General features: G+C 44.6%; 1 protein-coding gene across 3 annotated transcripts in view; it reads right to left on the bottom strand.

Annotated features, from left to right (window-relative positions):
* CYRIB (CYFIP related Rac1 interactor B) overlaps positions 1–22,161 on the bottom strand; it is a 160,258-nt gene extending 138,097 nt beyond the window's left edge. The window contains exon 1 of one of the 3 annotated variants that reach the window (XM_074986657.1): positions 22,096–22,161. The gene's annotated coding sequence lies outside the window, so the exon portion shown is untranslated. The remainder of the gene's footprint in view (positions 1–22,095) is intronic. The other 2 variants (XM_074986659.1, XM_074986660.1) reach the window with 2 other exon arrangements.
* Between the last annotated feature and the right edge of the window lie 1,152 nt (positions 22,162–23,313).

Here is a 23,313-nt window from a genome sequence, read left to right as displayed (position 1 = left end):
CACCCTAGTCAGCAAAGTGCTTAAGCACATGCTCATCTCACATTCAAGGGATCAGATTTAAGCAGATGTCTAAATGCTACATGGAATAGGAACAAATTGATGAGCCGAGGCCTCTGTGATTGCCAGCATCTTAATTGTCCGTCACTTCTACCTCGGTCATCTCAGCTGTAAACTTTGGTTAAAAACGGAGGACCTCACTCAGAGCTATATATACTGTGGCTGAACTGAGTTTGCATGTCCACCCATCCACTCTACCTCTTATAATAGTTGAGTCAACAGAATTTCAAATAATGAATATAGACACTGTTACAAGCAAGGATGGTGCAATATTGTAAAAACCCAGTAAGGAGTCCTATGGAACCTTAAAGGCTAAACAGATTTTATTTGGGCATAAGCTTTCATGGGTAAAACCCACTTCTTCAGATGTATTGTAGAGATTCCTCTAAAGCCAACCCTGCAGACATGACACAGGCAAATGCCGATTTTAATGCAAGTTTTGCCAGCCTCCATATTATAAGATCAGCTTTTCATTTGAGTCCTTAGCAGAAAATGTTTCCTTTTTAATTAGGTGCTGAATTCATTCATTAATAGAAGTTATTAGCACACCATTCTATGCAGAATTGTTTTTACTGTTTCTAGTTCTCCTCCAGGGACATAGTGAAAGGCTCAGTTTAAAGCTCCTCAGTTTTCCCCTTCTACACAGTTTCATATGTAACATTTTTAGAGGACTCCAAAAAAAGTTGTCCCCCATTGGTAGACTGGGTAATGACTTTGTCAATGCACTGAAATGGCTAGGGAGATGTTGAGTTTAAAGGTCAGCATGTAAGCACAAAGTTTACAAAAAACTAAACAGGCAAACATGGGCATAAATACCAATGATTCTCAACCTGTGCCCAATCAGCACATAGCTGCAGCCCATGTGATAACTTCAAAGACATACAGGTAGCGTTGGCTGCAGCCCACATAACACGCTGCGGGCTACGTATGCAGCCCACACTGGTCAGTGGCCTCAGAGAGGTAGCCATGTTATTGTAAAGCTTCACCAAAAAAAAACCACCAAACCAAAAACAAACAGTCCTGTAGCACCTTAAAAAGACTAACGTATATGTAATGAGCTTTTGTGGGCGAAGATGACTAGGCCACACTCAGAAAACCATCATCCATCAAGCTGTCATATGGAACCCACAAGGTGGAAAAAACCCACACACAAAAGAGGGAAGGCGGCCTCAGACAATGTGGAGAAGATCTACTGAGACTGAAGGACAATAACTGGGGTATTCCTGGAGTCAGCTAGAAGCTGTCCCATGACAGTGTGAAGTGGAGGAGACTTGTAGATGACCTATGCCCTACCTGGACAAGGGTTTGAGTCAGAGCTTTTGAGGGTAAGACTCATTTCCTCAGACTTGGAGCAGATAAGAATCCAGTGTTTCTATAGTTGGGGGAGGATGGGAGGAAAGAGGAGATCCACAGGCCAAGAATCACTGGATGGGTTGTGTAAGGGCCTGGTTCTGCTAGCTTGTGTGTGTCAACTATTAACTTCAGTGGGATCCGCAGGCACTCAGCACTTTCCATCATTGAGACTTGTTTCTGTCATTGCTCTGCTTCTGTACCTCAATGCCAATTTGAAGCACTTCCTCATTCTAGTTTTTTGCTCCCTCTGTGCTGCCTCACCTAGCCCTGCAGCCCACCAAAAATTTGCTTTTATCTAATCTGCTCCTTTTAACTCACAAGCAGATAAGCCAGGGCAACTCAGCTTCTTACTCTTTCTAGTAGCTTGAATTTGGCCATCAGGCTTTCTACTACAGGGGTCTGCAACCTGCTACTCCAGAGCCACGTGTGACTGTTAAAGGACTTTTGTGGCTCCTGACACTATAATTGCAAAGTTTAAAAAAAAATAAATAAAAGCCTCGTGATTATTTTCAAACAATGAACAACTTATAGCTAAATAGCAAATGGTATGTTCAGGGTTGGTTCTCGACAACTAGCAACCCCAGGCAAATAACCCTGAGCCCAGTGCTCCACCCGAGCTCTGTACCCAGCATCTGGCCCAATCCTGGAGTGCACAGCATGGTGGTGGCTGCCCAAGAGTGGAGCGCCTGCCCAAGAGCATATGCGGCATGGTGGGAGCTGGCCCGGGAACAGAGAGCCCACCCTGGAGTGGAGTGCAGGCAGCTTGACATGGATTGGCCCGGGAGTGGAGTACCTGCCTGGGAGTACGGACAGTGAAGCAGGGGCTGCCCAGAAGCATGGTGGGGGTCAGCCCGGCAGCAGAGAGCCTACTTACAAGTGCCCAGCACACAGGGAAAGCTGGCTGCCGAAATAGCAGTTGAGACCAACACGCCAGACTGGCTTTTTGGCAGCCCCTTGAAGGCCGGCTCTGGATATGTGATCTCAATGTTGGATAACTCCCCCTTTAATATATGCAGTGCATTGTGGGACTTGATACTGTATCTGTATTTTGACTGTGTTGCTAATGAAGTCTTAATTAGCAAAAGGAAGCTTAGGCATTTTAAGAAATATTAAACCTGCAGATAATTGGAATAATTAAAGTAGGTTCTGGCATGAAAGTCAAGAAGATAGTGGTACAACCACACACATGAAGTACAAGGAAATAGAATATGCAAAGAGTTTGTGAATGTCCTGCACAAAACATGAATAGTGACAGATAGAATAGAGACTAACATGGCTATCAAAACAAAAGAGCAGACTTTAAACTGCTACACGACTGCTTTTTTGTTCTGCAGTAAATGTATCTCATTACAAATAATTGAGTGTGCGCTGTTAAAACAGGGGTTACAAAAAGTATGGTTTGATATTAAGGACTATCTCGTTCACCTGCATTGTGGCTCTTGAATTACTGAGTTTTTACCAAACTCAAAAGCGCTCTTCTTGCTATTTTGGTTGCTAACCTTGCTCCTAATAGTTTGAACTCACATTGCTAGCAATTACCCAAATTAAAAACTGAGCTGTTGTGCCTTCACTGCTATTGTAAAGCAAGTAATTAATGCAGGTTAGCCAATTCATGCTATGAAGGTGTGTGCGTGCGCACATAGTGTTAGAGATTTGGTTTTGCTCAGTGGGGTAAAAGCGACAGCTTGATTTGTCACAAAACTTTTTTGGCAATCAAATGCCTTTTCATTTACAATCGAAGCAGGGCTGAACATAAAGATGTTAGTGATGGAGCAGGGGAAAACCTCACAGAATTAGTGTCATCAGCCCGGTATCCTTTTAGACTAATGCTCTAGTCAGTGTGGTTTACATCAACTTGCTCTTAACCACCACCATCTGGAGAGCCCCATTAGTTGGCCCAGGGAATTGTTAAAACAACATCAATTTTCTGTTAGACCATACTATGTTCTTAACGCAAGATCACAATCATTATACTGCAGGTTAAGGAGTCCCCAGATGACCACATTAGTATATTTAGATTTAAAGAATGCATTACTCATTATCTGCCTCAAGGTACCCAGCAAGCTCGGGAGAGACAGACTAGTCCCATATTTATAGAATCTTAGGGCTGGAAGGGACCTTAGGAGGTCATCTAGTCCAACCCCAGGGTCTAACCTAACTAAGTCAACCCAGCCAGGACTTTGTCAAGTTGGGAATTAAAAACCTAAGAATGGAAATTCTACCATCTCTCTAGGTAACATTCCAGTGCTCTACCACTCTCCTAGTGAAATAGTTTTTCCTATTATCCAACCTACACCTCTCCCTCTAACTTCAGGGCATTGCTCCTTGTTCTGCCATCCATCAATACTGATAACAGCCTCTCTCCATCCTCTTCCAAGTTCCCCATCAGGAAGTTGAAGGCTGCTATCATATCAACCCTCAGCCTTCTCTTCCACAATCTAAATAAGCCCAAGTCCCTCAGCCTCTCCTCATTGATTAGGGGGCTGGAGCACATGGCCATTTTTGTTGCCCTCTGCTGGACCCACTCCAATGCATCCACATCCTTGTGCAGGGGGAGGGGATGCAGAACTGGACTCAATACTCCAGATGAGGCCTCACCAGTGCCAAATAGAAGGGAACAACAACTTCTCTAGATCTGCTGGAAAATGCTCCTCCTAATGCACCCCAATATGGCATTAGCCTTCTTGGCTACAAGGGCAAAGTGTTGACTTACATCCAGCCTCTCATCCATCATAAACACCAGGTCTTTCTCTGCTGCACTGCTGCTTAGCCAGTCAGCACCCAGCCTGTAACAATGCTTGGGATATTTCTATACCAAGTGCAGAGTTCTGTACTTGTCGAGCCTCAGATTTCTTTTGGCCCAATCCTCCAATTTATATAGGTCACTCTGGACCCTATCCCTTCTCTCCAATGTATCTACTTCTCTCCTTAATATTGTTAACAGCAGCAAAACTTCCACTGACAGCCAAAAAAGTTTTACCTGCCTGAGGAATGTGGAAACTGGTCCTTTTCGAGTCAAAATAATCCTTGCCAGGCATTTGGAGGACAGAACAGAGTCAGGCATTGGACCAGGAAAGGACTTGGCCATGGGCTTGACATTACAAATGTGTTTTGCTCAGTGTGGGTGAAAAGCAGAAAGGCAGTGTGAAGAGATGTCAGACTGCTCCATCTTCCTCTTCTTTCAGAATTTGAGCACAATATCTTTGAAACCCTTGCTACAGGCAAAGCATAAATCTGGCATCAAATTCCACCCTTTAAAGTTTACTATCAGAAAAGTAAACTAGATGTGAATATTTGACTTTAAGGCTTAAAAGTGTATTTGATAAGAGGATTTTTTCTGATAAGTCTATAAACTCCACATAACAGCTCAAAATTCTTTTGTGCTTTACCAACTGTAACAACATTGATGCAAGCCAAGCTGAGGGGAACATTTTGCTGACAAAGCATGAGGTATAAAAATCCAGCAGCTTCCCCTCTGCAAGAGTATTGGTGATGTAGGTATGCATGCTCATGTAGTCTTTAATTATGTGATCACACATCTTAATCCTAAGAATCTGCAATTGACTTTGGCTAGAGACTTTAGCGAAAATATATCTATGCATTCAAGTCTTGTTTCCTATTAGTCTGGGTGTTCCCTGTAACAGCACATGGCAATTTTTTTTTTTTTTTTTTTTTTAAAAAAAGAGGAATTAGTGACCAATCAACCCTTCCAAAGGCTGATTTCTAAAGAATGAGGAATAGAAGCACATATGGCACTTTAAAATAAGTGGATTTGGGATTACAGTTAGACCTATAACTTTCCCAGTACCAAGGAGGAAAATATAAAATAGGCCCTTAGCAACTGAAATAATTTGTCTGTTTGCCCTCTTATCTTTAAAGATGTGTACTACACAGTCTGGGAGCTGCATTTCTCACTTTGAAGCATAGTTAACTATTGCAATTCATTGACGGATATGGGTAGCCAGCCAATGTTGCAGTCAATTTGGCCTCAGTTTATACTTTAACCTCTAAAACAATGTTAAAGCTCTATTAGCCTTATTTGGCACAAGAACAATACAATTCCCATCGATAGGCAGGAATCAAAAGACAGTAAGTCAGAGCACAATAGTATCTGGAACAGAATCCAAAACACATCTACTATCCCAAGGGATTTCCTAAGGGAATGAAAGCAACGCGACAGGGCAAGTGGTTTAAAAAAGGAGATAAATTGGTCTCGAGGATCAGATCCCTCAGGAGATTAGCAACATGACAGAAACTTTCACCTAAGTCATCAGTTCACCTCCAGCCCAATAGTGATTGAAAGTAGTTAAATATGCAACAGTTTTGGTCTAGGTGACAAGAGTGAAATTCCTAACGGACAGGTGTCCTCCTCATAAACCAACACCACCCTCATTGGGAGTCTTGGCAGAAAGGCCTAACACTTGAAAGAGCCTCAATGAGCCACAGAGGTCAGAGAGGAGCACACTGGCAGGGTGTAGTAAAGTACCTTTCAGTGGCTGAGATGTGGCCAGTGCAATTCTGTTGAAGGGTGGTAGTCTGACTTTAGATTTCTCGCCAGCATTTACTTCCTTAAGTGCCTTTTAAAGTGCACTATTTTCTTCGCTGCCTTTATTAGGAGAACATGGGAACCCTGACAAAGAATGTATCTCCAAATTTAGCATCCACAAATGCATCCAGGCCCATGCCCACTGGGGCTCTAAGTCTCAGCAAGAGGAGAGGGGATGTGGTCTGCAAAACAAGATCATGTGCTATTCTTATAAATCCTTCTGCAAATCTTGAGCCCCCGAAATGCTAATCTAGTGAGTGCCTCCAGAGGGGTTGATTAGAGATGACAAGAGATGACTGAGGAAGAAAACTGGGGCATCTGGCCTGCAGCCCCAGGTAGGAAACCTTGACCAATTCACTCTGGCACCAAGCCTTTTAATCTCCGATTGCTCCATTATTAAGTAGGAGATGCAGATCCACAAGATCTGCTGCTCCCAGCACTGAACTCACGTGCATTTTCATACCTGCATTTCAGTTCAAGTTTCCTTCACAGCACATGCCAGTGAGAACATAGCCCAGTTTCCCTACATATTCTAGTAGGAAGCAATCCCATGAAGTGCCACACTTCCCTCAACTCACTGAGTGAAACCCTGCAGCCCCAGAGCATGATTCGCCTGCTGGTCACTTGGTATTGTGTAAATCCATCTAAGCCCATTGTGCTCCAATGTGGGAAGAGTTTTAAAACCAGGACTGTTTATCATGAGTTCTCTTCAGATAGAGATTCAACTGTTCACGTTAATCTAAAACCAGGAACCTTAGAGATCTGATAAGAACTGCATGCAATGCTGTGCCATTTTGTGGGGGCTTGATGTAGCAATTCTTGCTCTTCAATAAGCTGCACTATACTGTTAGCGAGAAATTAAATGGAATTTTCAAGAATATTGCAAAAATATCCAGTCAGACTTGTTTTTTGGTAAGAAGGTGGCAAAGGCCAGGGTGCTGGAACAATTTGTATAGTGGGGGGGCTAAAAGCCATTTAACCAAACTGTAAATGCCATATATATAAGCGAATGCACTTGCAGACCAGGATGGGATGCTAATGAATGGTCGTCAATGATCTGTGCTAGGAATGGAAGAGCCTTAGTACCTCTGCTTGAAGAAGCAACACATGTCAAACCTATCACACAAGCATTTCTGATCAGTGTCATTCAAGGATATCCAGAAGACTGGAAGTTATTGGAAAACAACCCACCTGAACACAGCCCATTTCTTCTCCTGGTCAGAAGCCCCTCCCTTTGAGGCAAGCCCATCCGGTAGCTGTAAGGTTTGCTAAAGACAAATTCCCTTTGGCATTGTGCTCCAGCAAATGCAGTGCTAGATGGGGTGCCAGGAAAACTGTGTTCTATTCTTGAGCTCCCACTGGCTTGCAATGCAACCTTGGGCAAATTGTTTCATCTCTCTGCTTCTGTTTCTCCACCCACCCTTGGTCTATTTACACTGTAAACTCTCCAGCACAGATGGGGTTTCTATTCATCTGTTCATACATGATAGCAAAGTGGACCCCCCCAATCTTTTGAGTCCCTGGGACATGAAGGTAAGGTTGTTGTCATGGTATCACTTGGGCTGCTGCTACACGGCCATTCTCCCATCAGAGGTGCCATGGTAGGCAGGCAATTCAAAACAGGCTAATAAAGGTGCTAATTTGCATATTCAGCACCTCATTAGCATAATAGCAGCCACAGACTCTGAATTGCAGACTGACAGTGACGATGGGGGCAGCTTCGAAGTAAGTTCCACACTTTGACATTTCCTTATGCCCACAGAACTAGATCGGAGTAAGGGACTATCGAAGTGGGGCGCTTATTTCGAAGCTGCTCCCATCGTCACTGTCAATCTGCAATTTGAAGTCTGTTCTAGTGGCTACCATTATGCTAATGAGGTGCTGAATATGTACATTAGCACCTCATTAGCCTGCTTCAAATTGCCTCATTACCATGGCTGCTCTGACTGGAGAACAGTAGTTTAGCAGCAGCTGCCTTCGTCACCTGCTCTGGTAACAGTATGTGCACAGCACATTATTGTGATGCATACAGCAGACACAGGTAAGTGTCACACTGTTGGGATAAAGTTACACCACAGGAAGAGAATTTGTCCTTCAAAAGTCCCTTAGCTTTAACAGGAGATTTGAGTTTAAATTGCTTGATCAAGGGATACAAACTCATGCATTTAAAAAAAAAAAAAAAAAAAAAAAAAAGTCCAGTGTTGAAGGAAGTACAGATACATTTTAAAAGGTCAACTGGATAAGAGTGAAGGACGTGCAATTAAAGTTTAAGATACACATTAAATAAATTTTCTAATCTGCTTAGTCAGACAAAGTGACTTCACAGACGTAGATCAATATTTTAAAGTTCTCCATTTTATCTGGGGCATCTTACCTATTTGACCTGAAGTCTGCCATTGTATTTGCAGTGAGAATCTACAGGACAAAAGCAGACCTTATGATAAGGCACTGTATTTCAGGGGTCTTTGAATTTCATCTTTCATTGAAAAGTGCTTCTTTCAGGTTGTAGACGACACATTGATTTAAAGGTTCTAATCTTGCAAAGAGTCACATGTGCTTGAAGAGGTGGACAGGCTCCCAGAGTTCAAACAGGAATGGTACTACGCAGAAGTCTTTACAGGAGTGGAGCCAAGATTTTGGCTAAGTAGAAGTTTAATTTTTTATTTTATTTTTAAGTGATTTGGCCTGTGAGCACCTGAGGGCAGAGACCAGTCTGGAAAGTCCTAGGCACACATGGTGGATACTACAGAAATTAGCTGATCACAACAAATGACCTTACCACTACAGAGACCAGCACTTAGCCAATTCATTCCAACAAGCTCAGAACCCAGAGAAACCAGGGGTTAGAGCTGTCAGTCTGCAATTCAGCACATCATGGGGGGGGCAGAGTTACTGTGAGGTCTGTAGAGTAGCCTGTGCTGTAGCCTCTGACTTGCGGGGGAGGAATCCTCACAAATCTTCCCTCTTGGCCTCACCAGAGCTCTAGGTATAGAGTAGAACGATGATCTGTCACCTATGCCTCTCTGCAAGGGGAGTGGGGCGGGGGGGAGAAAAAGGTTTGAGAAGCCCTCTGCCAGTATCCCCACTAGAATCGGGGCAGAGCCCACCGGCTCAAGGAGAGCCCCCGTACCAGCATGCTGGACAGCCCATGATTTAATCCTACGTCAGCTATCCAGAAAGCTGTTGTACACATCTCTCCCTGCTTATCATCCAGCAGAAAGCTACTAGCTACACCATTTTCTGCTCCACAAAGCTTCCCCAGTGTGTGACCACTGAGATACCAGGGCTCAGGGATATGCCTACAGCAAGCCCTATTACCTATTGTGCGTTATTACTACTTTTTCAAAAAAAAAAAAAAAAAAGCACATAGCAAGAGCTCCTGCTGTCAGTCAATTCACAAACACTGCAGAGACTCACAGGACACTAATCAGCCCAGTCCACTGAAGTGTATGCTTCTGACCTGCAGTTTGAGAAAATACTGCCTGATTGTATTCTGTTGCTGGTGCCAGTGCTGTCCCACAAGCTCAGCCAGGGACACGTGCTGAATTGTGGCACCATGGCACGTAAAGACTGAGCCACATGCATGATGGTGCTACGGACAAGCCACTGCAAGCTCATCTCACTTTAGCGTTACAAAGAAGGCTCTCCCCTTCCCACACAGGAATATACAAGAAGGATTTGCATGGCTTGGAACCATAAGGAGAAGTTGCATTAACTCAGACATTGGCCAAGAATGGTACTTTCCTTGAAGTGTGCACAGGGGGCCATGCTTGCTAGAGATAAGTGGAAGAGGAAGAACCAAATGCCTATGCAATATGCAAGTGACTCAGAGGCAGTTAATCCCTAAGAAAATGAGAACCTAGAAAACACCGCAAAGTCTACAAGGCACTAGCAACATGCTTCACAAAAAACTCCATGGAACAAATCAAAGTTCCCCTTTGCTGCCTTTAACAGTATGCTGGCTCCAGCAGATGTGACTGGAGAGAACATTGCATTCCTTGTGCACTCAGAAAGCCCATAGAGGTCCAAGGACATAAGACTGCAGAGTCAGATCTGTTACGTTCAACATGCTCACATGGATAAGTTCCCTTTCAACCATCTCAGCTCGCTTCCTTTTCCCTCCAGCACTGGCTAAGCTACCACAAGCCTCTGGGGAGACATATCCGTGATGTTTGATTCTTCGCATGAGATCAGAAGAGTCCAGTAGCAAGACACACATAGTAGCCATGAACTACAAGAGCGTTTTCAATCAGATTACAAACAGGACAAAATAAAAGTGTGTGGGGGGCGGCTAGATCTGGTAATACCACAGCACATCTTTTTGCTCGGTGTTTGTAGAGCACCTAGCAGGATAGGGACCTCATAATGGACTCGACTTTAAAGCCACCGAGACACAAAAAGTATCGTACATGTATTGAGGGGTGTGTGTGTGTGTGTGTGTGTGTGTGTAACACACAAACCTATCAAAACTGAACACCCTAACTGGAGGTGGACCTGAACTAACCCCTTCCCTCAAAAATCACAGGGTCGGAGTCTCCTTCCCTCCTTTAGCCCAAAATTTCCAGGGTGTTTTAAACCCAACAACAAATTTCAAACTGGCAACCCTGGCAAAGACCCTTGGTTCCAATCCTTGAATAGCTATTTCACTAGCTTGTTCAGTTATACAGAATCCTACAAATGGTCTAATTTGACAAATTGTCTTTGGCAATTGCCTGTGAATATTTGTGATACATGGAGCCTATTGAAGAGAGGTTGTTGCTCCTTGCAGTAAATATTTGAGGTTTCCACATAAGCAACATGCCAGCTGATCCTACTCCTGGACAGCCAATCATATTTTGGGGATGCAGCCAGACCTTAAGAGGGAGCAAACTGCCTCAGGAGGCATCAGCAAATAAAATAGCAAGTTCTGGCCCATTCAGTTTTGTCGCTGGCAAAGATTTGGGGAAAACTAGCTTGGTGCTGTGATTTATTTTTAATGTCAAGGTGGTGAAAACTTGCAGACTCCCAGATCTGAAAACTAGCAGCCTTTCCAGTATATGCTAGCAAAGGACACCACCTTGGCACTGGAAAAGATTCAAAAACAAGCAACAAAAATTAGAGGTTTGGAATGGGTGCTGTATGAAGAGAGATTAAAAACACCTTTCAGCTTTTAAAAGAGGAGACTGAGGGGAGTGGGTATGACAGAAACCTATAAAATTATGACAGGGAAGGAGAAAGTAAATGAACTTATTTACTAGTTCCCATAAGAACTAGGGGTCAAAGAGAATAGGTGACAGGTTTAAAACAGACAGAAGGAAGTATTTCTTCATGCAGCACAGTCAACTTGTGGAACTCCCTGCCAGAGAATGTTGTGATGACCAGGACTTTAGCAACGTTCAAAGCCAGAACTAGATAAATTAACAGGGGTCAGGTCCATCACTTATTGATCAGGATGGGGAGGAATAGCATCCCTAGCCTTTGTCAGAAGCTGGAAATGGGTGACGGGGAGGGATCACTTGATAACCTGTTCTGTTCACTCCCTCTGGAGCATCAGGCATAGGGTATTGTCAGACGACCAGATACTGGACTAGATGAACCTTTGGTCTGACCCAGTATGGTTGTTCTTATGGTCACTTTCTCTTCCTTCAGGTTTTAGTACTGTCCTGGAGTTGGGCCTGCCATAACTTTGTATCCAATGAAACAACAAGAGGTAAAGGGGGTTCCACGTTAGGCATGCACAGATGGAGGGAGTTCCTCTGTGTGTTGGCTGGAAGCAGAGGGATGGATGGGGGATGCCCTTTCCTGAGGCACTCAGCACAGAAGGTACAGTGCAGGGGGAGGAAGGGGAAAGATACCTTTAAGCTACCTTTGTAATACAAATTGTGGGCTGGTCCTCAGCGTACATTAGAGCATTCTGAGAAGCTGCTGTAAGTTTACGGCTGCTTACGGAGCAGGCCAGGATCAGCTTTGCAGTCTACAGCACGCTCATGGGCTTCTCTGTACCATGTAAGAGGACCTGATTCTAGTGATCTGTGCTCAGAGGTCTGTTAATACAAGTAAAAACTATGGAGTTAGTGAGAGCTTTCCTTTAGCTCAGAGAAGCATGGAGATAAGTGTACCTCAGAGCTGGAAGGGACCTTGAGAGTTCATCAAGTCTACTTACTGACACTCACAGCAGGACCTATATTGCCCTCCCTCACAGATTTTATTTTTAATCTAACCTGCTCCAGGGCTTTGAAAGGGCCCCTTCAAGGACTGAACACACAACCCTAGGCTTATAAGGCCAATGGGTCTAAACACTGACCTATTTTTCTCCCTCAAAAGGTCTGGCCAAGGGTCTCCAACTGCTTGGAGACTCTTGTCTAGAGGACACATCCAATCTCCAACTGAAAGGGTGCGATGATGCAAGGCCATGGAGATGGAAAGTTAAGATAGGTTTTTAGATCCCTCTCCCCCACACATGGACTATCAGAAGCATGTATTTGAGAAAGAGAGGATCATCTAGACACAGCCTAGCTTTTTGAAACTGTGCAAAGATACAGGTCTTGAGGATTCTAGGTAAGTCCCTTAGGCTATGGTTACATGGACCCTAACTTCAAAACAAACTACACCATCTGTGCTATGCAAATGCATAGCTCATTTCAAGTAGATTTTGAAATAAACTATTTGAGCAAGTGGAACTGTCTAAATGGCACTGCATGCCGAAATAAAGCACTTGAGCATTGACATGCAAAACCCACGGTTGCGAGTTCAATCCCTGAGGAGGCCATTTAGGGATTGGAGTAAATAGATGTCAGGGATGGTGCTTGGTCCTGCCAAGAGGGCAGGGGACTGAACTAGATGACCTCCCGAGGTCCCTTCCAATGCTAAGAGATGGGTATCCCTTACTCTTCAGGTGAGGTGGGTGTACATGGATGCCATGGTTTTGAGACAACGGGCATGCTTCTTAGACATGGGCAACTATTTTGGGATACTTCATATCCCAAAAATAGTGCCCAGTGGAGACATCGCCTTAATGTCCTCGGGAACCTACTGCTAAGCATTTAATCACGTAAGTTCTTGCTCAGCCTTCTGTAGTAATTTGCACATTCCCAGAGATAATAATTTAGTACCTTCAAATAAAAAACATTTTAAAATAAAACAGTGAAAAGAGGAGGAAATGATTTCTAGAGCTGTGAAACAGGAAGTCCAGCTCTATTATCAATTTTTGGTAACTCCATAGTTCCTCAGTGGAGATTTCTTACCCTCACATGTAGCAATGCTTTAGGCTCTGACTTCATTACTCCCTGTGTTTCAGTCAGTAAAACCTTCCTTCCCCTTCTGGATTCACAGCTCTGGGGCTGAGCAGGATTTGCAGAAGTAGGGTTTACTGGAGGTTGCTGGTTTTTAGACTACTAAAAAAATAAGGAGGTTCACAACCCTTTCAAAATCTTCAACAGTTGATGGATCCCAAGGGGCTGCAGACCACAAGTTGAAAGCTACCACTGTAGGTTGATGAAATGTGTTTCCCTCCCCCCACCCCTTTGAAGGTATCAATCAAGGTTTATGGGTCAAGAGTTGACTGTCATGGCACCATTTGAACCACGTGCACCTCATAAAAAGGTCAGAGTGAAAGTATCAATTTCTCAGTTTTCCCCACAAAAAAACCCCAAATGGTTTGACTAATATTAGTAACAGCTGACCAGCGTGGGTAAAAAATTCATTCATTGTGTTTCTTTTTAAATACACACCTTTCCTACCACCACAGACAGTGAGTAAATTACTATCCATTAACAGCACTTAAATTGTGCCTGGCTTTATTTAGCAGGCCAGGCTCAAAATACACGAATTGATGCTAAGGAGGAAAACCCATTGCCAAGAAGGATTAATTTGTAATACCTACTAATGCACATGTTTAAATTAAAAAAGTCTGGTATCATTATGTATTCTGCTTACAATGGCCTGAGATGTATTTGTATATTGGCCTCACCTTTTTATATCCTCCTTTTTTAGGCAACCTTTGAAAAATAAAGAACTTGCACAGACAGACAGACTAGAAAGATTTTTTGCAGTACTTTCACAAGGCAAATGGATTTTGAGTAAAAGCATTTTAAAGATGTACTTTTTGTTGGTAGAATGGCAGAACAATTCAATACAAATTCCATCAAAACCAAAGGAGTAGGAGCAACCACCAGGCATCGTTAAACCTATGGCCAATCTTACAAGGATCCTTCAAGCATTTATCCTGTGGAAAAATTCCTAGAAGGGCGAGAATCTTGATATACTCACCCTTTAAACAAGACATGTACCCCAGATACAAACTCAGAGCTTGTGCACTGAAAGCAGCATTTGCTTATAACAGACCCCATGAATGGTCACAGATGAGAGAAGGTTTAAGATGGATTTTTAATACCAGGCAATCTTCACATTTCATTTTGCACAGAAGATGCTAAGGCGAGGACACTCCTCCACTGCGATACAAAGGCTCAAGTTGCTGAACCCAAACTTCTACCCCAGCAATTTCTAATACCTCAGCATTGTCATTCCATGCTTTCCAGCACTCAGAAGCAGCCCTAAGGTCCATTGTACCCATATGAAGTTAAAAAAACTGAGGCCTGCAATACAGTGACAAGGCGTGGTGGAAAAGTCCAGCTAACTAAGGCCCTAGCTCTAATGGAGCTATGTTACTCAGAATCATACAAGATTAGGGTTGGAAGAGACCTCAGGAGGTCATTGAGTCCAACCCCAAACTGAAAGCAGGGCCAATCTCAAGTAAAATCATCCCAGCCAGGGCTTTGTCAAGTTGGGACTTAAAAGCCTATAGAGATGGAGGTTCCACCACCTCCCAAGGTAACCCATTCCACTGCTTCACCTCCCTCCTAGTGAAGCTGTATTTCCTAATAAGACCTTGATTTAATGGAATTTGGAAATAATGGATGATGTCCGCCAGGCCCCCTACCCCCACAATAAATGCTGGTGACTCACCAGAGCCGCCACCACCAGACCTGGGGCTGCTAGGGCCAGAGGAGCAAAGAGCCTGCTGCCAAGCTCTCTCCTGAATCTGCTGTGTTCCTCCCGGGTCTTGGGCGGAGTACTCCCTAGTGCACCTTGCAAGGTGCCTCCCATCCTGCAGATTTGGATTTAATGGACTTTCAACATTATCAGGCACTGCTCCCCCCTATTAATCCATTAAACCGAGGGTTTACTGTATCCAATCTAGGCCTCCCTCCCTGCAATTTGAGGCCAATGCTCCTTGTTCTGTCATCTGTAGCTACAGAGAACAGGCAACCTATATCCTTCTTGGAAGGCCCCTTCAGGTAGATGAAGGCTGCTATCCACTCCCACCTCATTCTTCTCTTCTGAAGACTAAATAAGTCACACACCCCATTTCCATTGCCCTCTGCTAAACTCTAATTTAGCCACAACCTTTCTGTAATGGGGGGCCCCCAAAACTGGAGGTAATACCCCAGATTTGGCCTCAGCAGTGCCAAACAGAATAGGGTTAATAGTTACATCCCTCAATCTGCTGGCAATGCTCCTACCCATTTAGTCCAATAGCTCATCAGCCTTCTTGACAACAAGGGTACACTTGACTCCTACCCAGCTTCTTGTGCACTGTAATCCCCAGATCTTTTTGTGCAAGACTACTGCTTAGCTGGTCAGTCCCTAGCCAGTAGCAGTGCTTGGGATTCTTCCATATTAAGTTCAGGAATCTACACTTAAGCTGTGCCTACACTTAAGTGTTTATGGTCAGTTTCATCAGTGACCATGAATGGGTAAAAGAAAGAGTGCTGTCTTGTTTATTCACTTACTGCAACAGGCATCAGAGCGCCTTTACATTTGTAGTGCTTCCATCACCAATGAGAGCAATGCCTTGGGGGCAGCTATCCCACAGGACAAATATAAGCAAACAATGCAGGTGGAACATTAGAAAGGACAAGGCACAAAATGAGCTCAAGCTAAGCTAGAGACAAAGGGTAACAAGAAAACATTCTATAAATATTAGAAGCAAGAGAAGACCAAGGATAAGGTAGGTCCACTACCCATTGAGGAGGTAGAAACAATATCAGGAAACTTGGAAATGGCAGAGGTGCTTAATGATTTCTTTGTTTCAATCTTCACCAAGAAGTCCGATGCAAAAATGCTTAATATGGTGAATGTTACTGGGAAGGGGGTAGGTTTAGCAGATAAACTAGAGAACAAGTTAAAAACTACTTGGAAAAATAAGATGTCTGCAAGTCACCAGGGCCTGATGAAATGCATCCTGGAATACTCGAGGAGCTGATAGAGGAGTTATCGGAACCTTTAGCTATCATCTTTGAAAAGCCCCATAACTCAGGAGCAATTCCAGAAGACTGAAAAAGGGCAAGTATAGGGCCCATCTACAAAAAGGGAAAAAATAACCCAGGAAACTACAGACCAGTCAGTTTAACTTCTGTGCTGGGAAAGATAAAGGGGCAAGTAATTAAGGAGTTCATCTGCAAACATCTGCAAGAAAATAAGGTGATTGGTCTGGCATGATTTATTCTTCACCAGTCCATGTTGGCTGTTACCAATCTGACAGCATTCTTTGACAGGATAACAATTCTTGCAGATAAAAGGAGAAGCAGTGGATGTGGTACACTTAGATTTTAGTAAGGCATTTGCTATGGTCTCACATGTACTTCTTATCAATAAACTAGGCAGATAAAACTTAGATGGAGCTACTATAAGATGGATGTGTAACTGGCTGGATAACCATTCCTAGAGAGTGGTTATTAATGGTTCACAGTCACGCTGGAAGGGCATAAGAAGCAGGGTTCTGCAGGGGTCTGTTTTGGGACTGGTTCTATTCAATAACTACATCAATAATTTAGATGCTGGCATAGACAGCACGCTTATTAAGTTCGCAGATTATATCAACCTGTGTGGGGTTGCAACTGCTTTGGAAGCTAGGGTCAGAATTCAAAGTGATCTGGACAAACTGGAGTATTTTGCACATGTCCTTATTAAACTTCATCCTATTTACCTCAGACCATTTCTCCACTGAGGAAGGAACAATCAGCTTCATATGTACAGAATGGGAAGCAACTGCCTAGGAAGGAGTACTGCAGAAAGGGATTTAGGGGGCATAGTGGATCACAAGCAATAGGAGTCAGCAGTGTAATGCCATTACAAAAAGAGCAAATATGATTCTGGGATGCATCAAGGTGAGTGTTGAGAGCAAGACACAAGTAGTCATTTTTCTGCTCTATATAGCACTCGTTAGGCCTCAGTTGTTGGAGTATTGCGTTTAGCTTTGGGCACCACATGTCAAGAAATACATAGCAGCAACATAGCAGCATCCAGACTAACACAGCTACTCCTCTGATACTTAAGAAATACATAGAGAAACTGGAGAAGGTCCAAAGAAGAGCAACAAGAATGATTAAAAGCCTGGAGAACATGAGCTATGAGGAAATACTGAAAGAACTGGGCTTGTTTAGGTTAGAAAAAAGACGACACAGGGGACAGGCTAGTGGTTTCAAGTACCTAAAAGGAGGTTACAACGAGAGGGAGAAAAATTGTTCTCCTTGACCTCTGAGGATAGGACAAGGAGCAATGGGATTAAACTGCAGCAAGGGAGGTATAGGTTGGAGAATAGGAAAAAATACTTCCTAACTGTCAGGGTGGTTAAACACTGGCATAAATTGCCTACGGATGTTGTAGAATTTCCATCACTGGAGATATTTAAGAGCAGGTTAGAAAGAGACATCTATTGGGGATGGCCTGAACAGTGCTTGATCCTGCCATGAGGGCAGAGGACTGGACTATCACCTTTCACGGTCCCTTCCAGTTCTAGTGTTCTATGATTCTGTGATCCCACAGTGAAGTTCTCTCCACTGATCATAGCTCCTGTGGGATGAGGCGGGGGATTGATCACTGGGCATCCGAGGTCCCCACACATCCCCATCATTAAACACCGATCAGCTCCCGTAGCTCAGCAGCACTCCAATTTGGAGTTATTTGCTGCATGGAGGAAAAAAAACTTTGCAACCTGGCCAAATAAGTGACCAAAGCAACAGGTCTGACCCTAACAGAGTTCCCTGAACTTTAGAAAAACAAAAGTTATGCGCACACACACACTTTCCTGAAAGTGCAACAAAAACAAAACAAAAAACCCACACAAATTATTCCTTCTTTGGGCCACAAGTAAGTCTGTAGCTGCCATTTATCCTATAGCAACTTTCAACAAGGAGCAACAATTGTTCATTAGAACGATTACAGCCTTTCTGTATTCTGCAAATTTAATTAAGCATCTAACTAACCTCACAAGCTAAGCCTCTTACATCTTTATCTGGCCTGTTCACATTTAGAGGCACAGCAGTGACACCTAATTGTTTTTAGCTCAAGTCTTCCAATGTCTAAGGCTTATTGAAAATACTGTTTGTACTGCTGACAATTCGTTACATGCGCCTTTCCAAGCAATTTAAACAAACATACTCTAGATCATCTCAGCAACCTTTTAAAAGGAGATTCCTGGCCACAAGCCTGACCCTGTTGCTCTGGGCCCAGAGCACTTGTTGGGCATGGTGCTAGAGCAAGACTTGTGTCTGAGCAACACTCCCCCCCGCCCCCGTGAGCTGCAATTACTTTTCTCTCCTGAAACCAGAAAATCCGCATAATAGAGATGTTTCTGTTCCCTCTGCATAACTGCCTACTGCAAGCTTTTTGCACCTTCCTGTATAAAACTTGCTACTGCCCACTGCTATGTCCAACCATAGCAGATTGGTTGGACTATTTGGAAACCAAATCCTAAACCCCTTTGAATTCATTTCCTCCTAAGGTAAATAAAATACAATGCAGGGTTACTGATGTGCAGTGATCAAAGTGGACACCTTGTGCTGTTTCCTCTTATCATGCAACCAATGAAGCGGCAAACAAGACCTATTTTCGTTGTCTTTTTCAAGGGACTGAAATGTACCGGTAACAACTCCTTCATTCACTGGACAAGCTGGGCATCAGAATAGGAAATTCTAACCTGGCCAATCAACTAGCTGGGATTATTTTGTTAATTTCCTCTGTATTGCATCACCATTCTTTTTGGAACAGACTATAGCTTCTTCCTTAGAGAGGCAGCTACGGCCTGCAGAAGCCTTGCTTGCTGCACACACCCATACTGCTGTCTCTTCTCAGACAGGGAAGTACAAAGCCTTCAAAGCAGAAGTGCTTTACTTCTCACAGGCCAGGCCATTTCTGGTCTCATGCTGAACTTCTAGCTGCATTAGCCAGTAAAGGAGCAAGATTTGCACTAACAAAAATAAACAAAGATTGAAAAGTTTTAAAACCAGCATCTGCTCTAAGATAAGGGGCTAGTCCGAATTTATTCAACTCAAACCTATTTAGGTCAGCCTGTAATAAAATGGCCCACCAACCTCATGTCAGTCACTGCAGTCTGATACTTGTGTAATCATGAATGGTCTCTGAGGAGCATGCACACATGATGAAACATTCTCCTGTAACTCCTAGCAATTGACAAATCTGGCAATCAAGTCACCCGTTAATAACACTTGGCTTCAAACAGACTTCTTGGAAATTGCAATGATTGAAACTAAGAACATTAGCCACTCACTGGTATTTCATGGGAGCCGATATTGGCTGCGATTATTTTTATCTGCAGGGTAAGAACATTAATGCTACTTAGTACTTACACAGCACTAGTATCTTCTGTACTGTTGCTATTCCAGAATTCTAGTAATAACTTTTCCACTTCAATTCACTTTGCAAACATTAACTAGCTGAGCTCCACAACCACATGGGTCAGGAAGGTGAATAGGATTAATCCTGTTTTCAAGTGGGGAAACCAAGGCGGGCAAGCCAAGTGACAGGAGGATCAGAAAATTAAAGGCATAACTTAAATTCCTGACTCCCAATCTTAAGTTTGGGCTGCTAGGACAATTTCCCCATTGACTATGCCTCTTTAAATCCTATTTCCACTTAAGGCTAATTCTTCTGTCATGGAAATTGGTTTAAGTCCACGTAACCTCAGGGGCTTCAGTAGACACACACTAGCATCAAGCAATTGTAACTGAGGAGACTTGGGATCTGCAGGTGGCTTGGTTCAGCCACTCTCTTCTTTGTATTTTACTTCTCAGCCATGAGCTGGCTCCACCTAAATCCATTCTAGTGCCAATGGCTGAGCTTTCCATCCCTTGTACCATCTTTTATTGCTTGATCAACAAATTAAGGATTGCAGGCTATTGATTTGTAGAGTTATTTTAAAGTCTGGGCATGGAGAAGAAAATCCCTTTGTTGTAAACAATTTTGATTGATGGTTGATTTGCCTATTTATGAACTTGCTTTTTCTGCCATCTCCACTGAGCACCGATAAGGGCTCAGCATTTTGTAAAGACACTCTTCAAAAAACAAAAACAAAACAAAAAAAAAAAATCAATTGAATTTGATGCAAACTCTTTCCCTAATTCTGCCAACTCTTGCTCCATTATTCACTCACATGACAGTTTCAAGCCAACAGTCTAAATTTCTGAGATTCGGTTTCCAAAAACCTCAGACGTAGGCACTTTTCCTTATTGCTCCACTAAGAAGGAAGTCTACTGGTTCACTTTTGCATACTTACCTTTCTGCACCATTTACCATAGTCCAACATACCCTCCCACGTATTATCTGTCTTTGCCCCCAGAGACTTTACAAACATCCCAATGAAAAATATAGCACTGCAAGTGGCCCTTTCCACGGGTGCTCCCCACCTCAGCTAACTTAACGTGCTTTGAAATCCTCTACTAAAAAAGGACTTGGAATGTTTTTGGATTAATAATGAGCACACCAACAAGATAAGCAGAACTGAGCCCATTTTGCTGCTAGCAAAAACCAAAGCTCTGTGAGTTGTCCAGGTGCAGCAAATGAGAGGTAAAGCCAGGAACCCCAGAGCCTCCCTACTCTCACAGCAGTTTGAGAAATTTTGACCTCAGGTTCCACATGTCAGAGAAGGCTCACCACACAAACCAAGGGGCTGCTGCCCCACCTTATCTCCCAGTTTTTGAGGAAGAGGGATTATGAGGCCATTTAAAAAATAAAATAAAGGTCTTTCCACATCAACCTAACAGCTTTGGATAAAAGTGCCCTGGCTTTTCCCTTTGTGGAGTTTCCATCACATTTGACATTTGTAAAAGCTCCCCCCCGCCCCATCTCCATGCCCATCTCACACCTAGTGCCAACACAGAGAATTAAAACAAGCACCACAAGAGGCCCTGCATCCTTTGCACTTTTCACTGCTAGCTCAAGCCAGTTGACCCTGACTCTTTGGCTCTCCCTCAGTCGTCCCGGCTCCCTCGCATGGGAGCTAGAGCTCAGAAGCCAGCTGTCAAAGGAACACTTCCTTTTATTTCCATTAGGGCCCATCTAGGAACAAGGGATGGAGTAGGAGCCCACATTCCTACTAAGCAATGCTTCCTGAAGCTGGCGGTTTTTGTTGCAAGCCCCATGTTCACAGTAGCCACCTCAGGATCATCATCCTGCTTTGTGGAGTACTGAGCACAGAGGTGTATCGCACTTGGTGAAAAACACACTTGCTCCCAGCTCTCCCCACCACACACTCACCAACTCAAAACAGACATGTCAGCAGCTGAAAGAGGAAGTCTCCCGTTGAAACAGGCTGGTGCCTAACACTAGGAGGAAGTAAGAGAGTTCAAACGGCTCCCCTCCCCCCCAGTTCCTCAGGGCTGCTGCTTTCCAGCCCGAAGTGACACCGCGATTCCGAGGCTTTCCCCCCACCCCAACAGACCCAGAATTAGAAAGAGCCCCCCCCCCAGCCCAGGGCATCTTCACATCCCCACGTAGGGGCTAGGTGTGATCCCGGGCCGCTGCACCTCTACTCACGACTCCTGTGCTGGGGCAGCCCCTCTCTGCCCTGCGGGGGGAGCCACACTCACCGCGCTGCCTTTCCCCGTATCCCCCCAGCTACAGAACCCCGGGCCGGGCAGCGCCAGCTGCAAAGCCCGGGGGTGGGGGGAGGAGTCACGCACCCTGCGCGGAGCCCCTGGCCAAGGGGGCTACGGGAGAGGGGCGCTTTCTTCTCGCACCTCGTTGGGGCCGACGAAGCTTGATCACCTCCCTGCCGGAAAACCCGGCCCTAGAAATACCCCCCGTTCCCCCCAGACCGGGACCTGCAAGCAGCCCGCAGGGAGCCGGAGCGCTCACGGTACCTGGGGCGGGAGCGGCCACTGGGGAGAAGCAGCAGCTGCCCCGGGCGCCTGGTCGTTCTGCACCGCTCGCAGCCCCGGCTTCCGGGTTGGTCAGTTTCCACGTCACGGCCCCAGGTTTGCAAAGCGGCCGTGGCGGCATGAAAAAATCACTATAAAAGGAAGCGCGGCGAGGAGGAAGAGGAAGCCCCGGTTACCTTTGGGCGGCGGCAGACAGCTCGCGGCCCCGGCAGGGATCGCGCTCGCAGCTGGGGCGCGCCCAGGGTAGGAGCAGTGCTCTCCCCAAAGCGGGGAGTGCTCCCGCGGAGGGCGCGATCTGGCAGGGGGCTGAGTAGCCCCTGGCAATCCAAAGCCCCCTGACTGGTCACGAGCCCCTGAAGTGCTGTCACGTGTGCCCGATCCCCGGGAAAAGTGCAGGACCAAAGCAGAGCGCTTTCAGGGCAGGATTTGCTTACTATGAACGAACTTAAGCCCAGCCGCTGTCATTCAGGATTGCTCAGAACAACCCCCACTAGAGCTGGCTCCAGATTCTTGTACCTGCCTGAATGCGCCTTCTGAAAGGTCCCCTTTTCGCAGCTATGAGCACTCATCGCTCCAGCTGAAGCCAATGAGCTTGGTTCTCACCTACCCTGGCCCAAATCCATTACCGCCAATGGCACGTGGCTCCGGTTTTACATTCAGGTGAGAGGAAAAATAAGCCAAATGAGAGGAGAGGTGAAAGTGTTTAGCAGCTCTGAAAACCTGCTCCGAGCAACCCTCAAGGTGGTTCTCCAAGAGCAGAACCTGATAGTCTGGAAGGTCCTACAGGATTTCCTGTTACTCCTGAAAGGGACGAATCATGGGTCCTGAAATAAATCATAAAATAACAGCAGTCCCTGTGGTGGATTCCAGCCAGTGGCTATGCTTCTCATTACACGCCTGCAGGAATTAATATCCAGCCATGAGAACGGGGCTGAAATAATCCCAGCCTTTTAGACACTTCAGCACAAAGTTAAATTTATAGAGATGGGCTCCCAGTTAAGAGAGCCCTTAAACATGGGATTAGGTTCATCCCTATTAAACCAAACCCTTAAGTTTGTGCTCAACTTTCAATGCGCTTAAATCCCACGGAAATCAGGGCTACTTAAACTTATGCCAAGACAGAAGCATGTGTGTAAGCATTTAAGAAACAGGGCTCAGTTGTTGATTCAGAGACATGAACAGTTCTGTGGGGCCCAGTGG

The sequence above is a fragment of the Carettochelys insculpta genome, chromosome 2 (genome assembly GCF_033958435.1).
Source record: "Carettochelys insculpta isolate YL-2023 chromosome 2, ASM3395843v1, whole genome shotgun sequence".
Classification (NCBI taxonomy): Eukaryota; Metazoa; Chordata; order Testudines; family Carettochelyidae; genus Carettochelys; species Carettochelys insculpta.
Note: the sequence above shows the minus strand (reverse complement) of the source record. Positions and strands in the feature narration are given on the sequence as shown.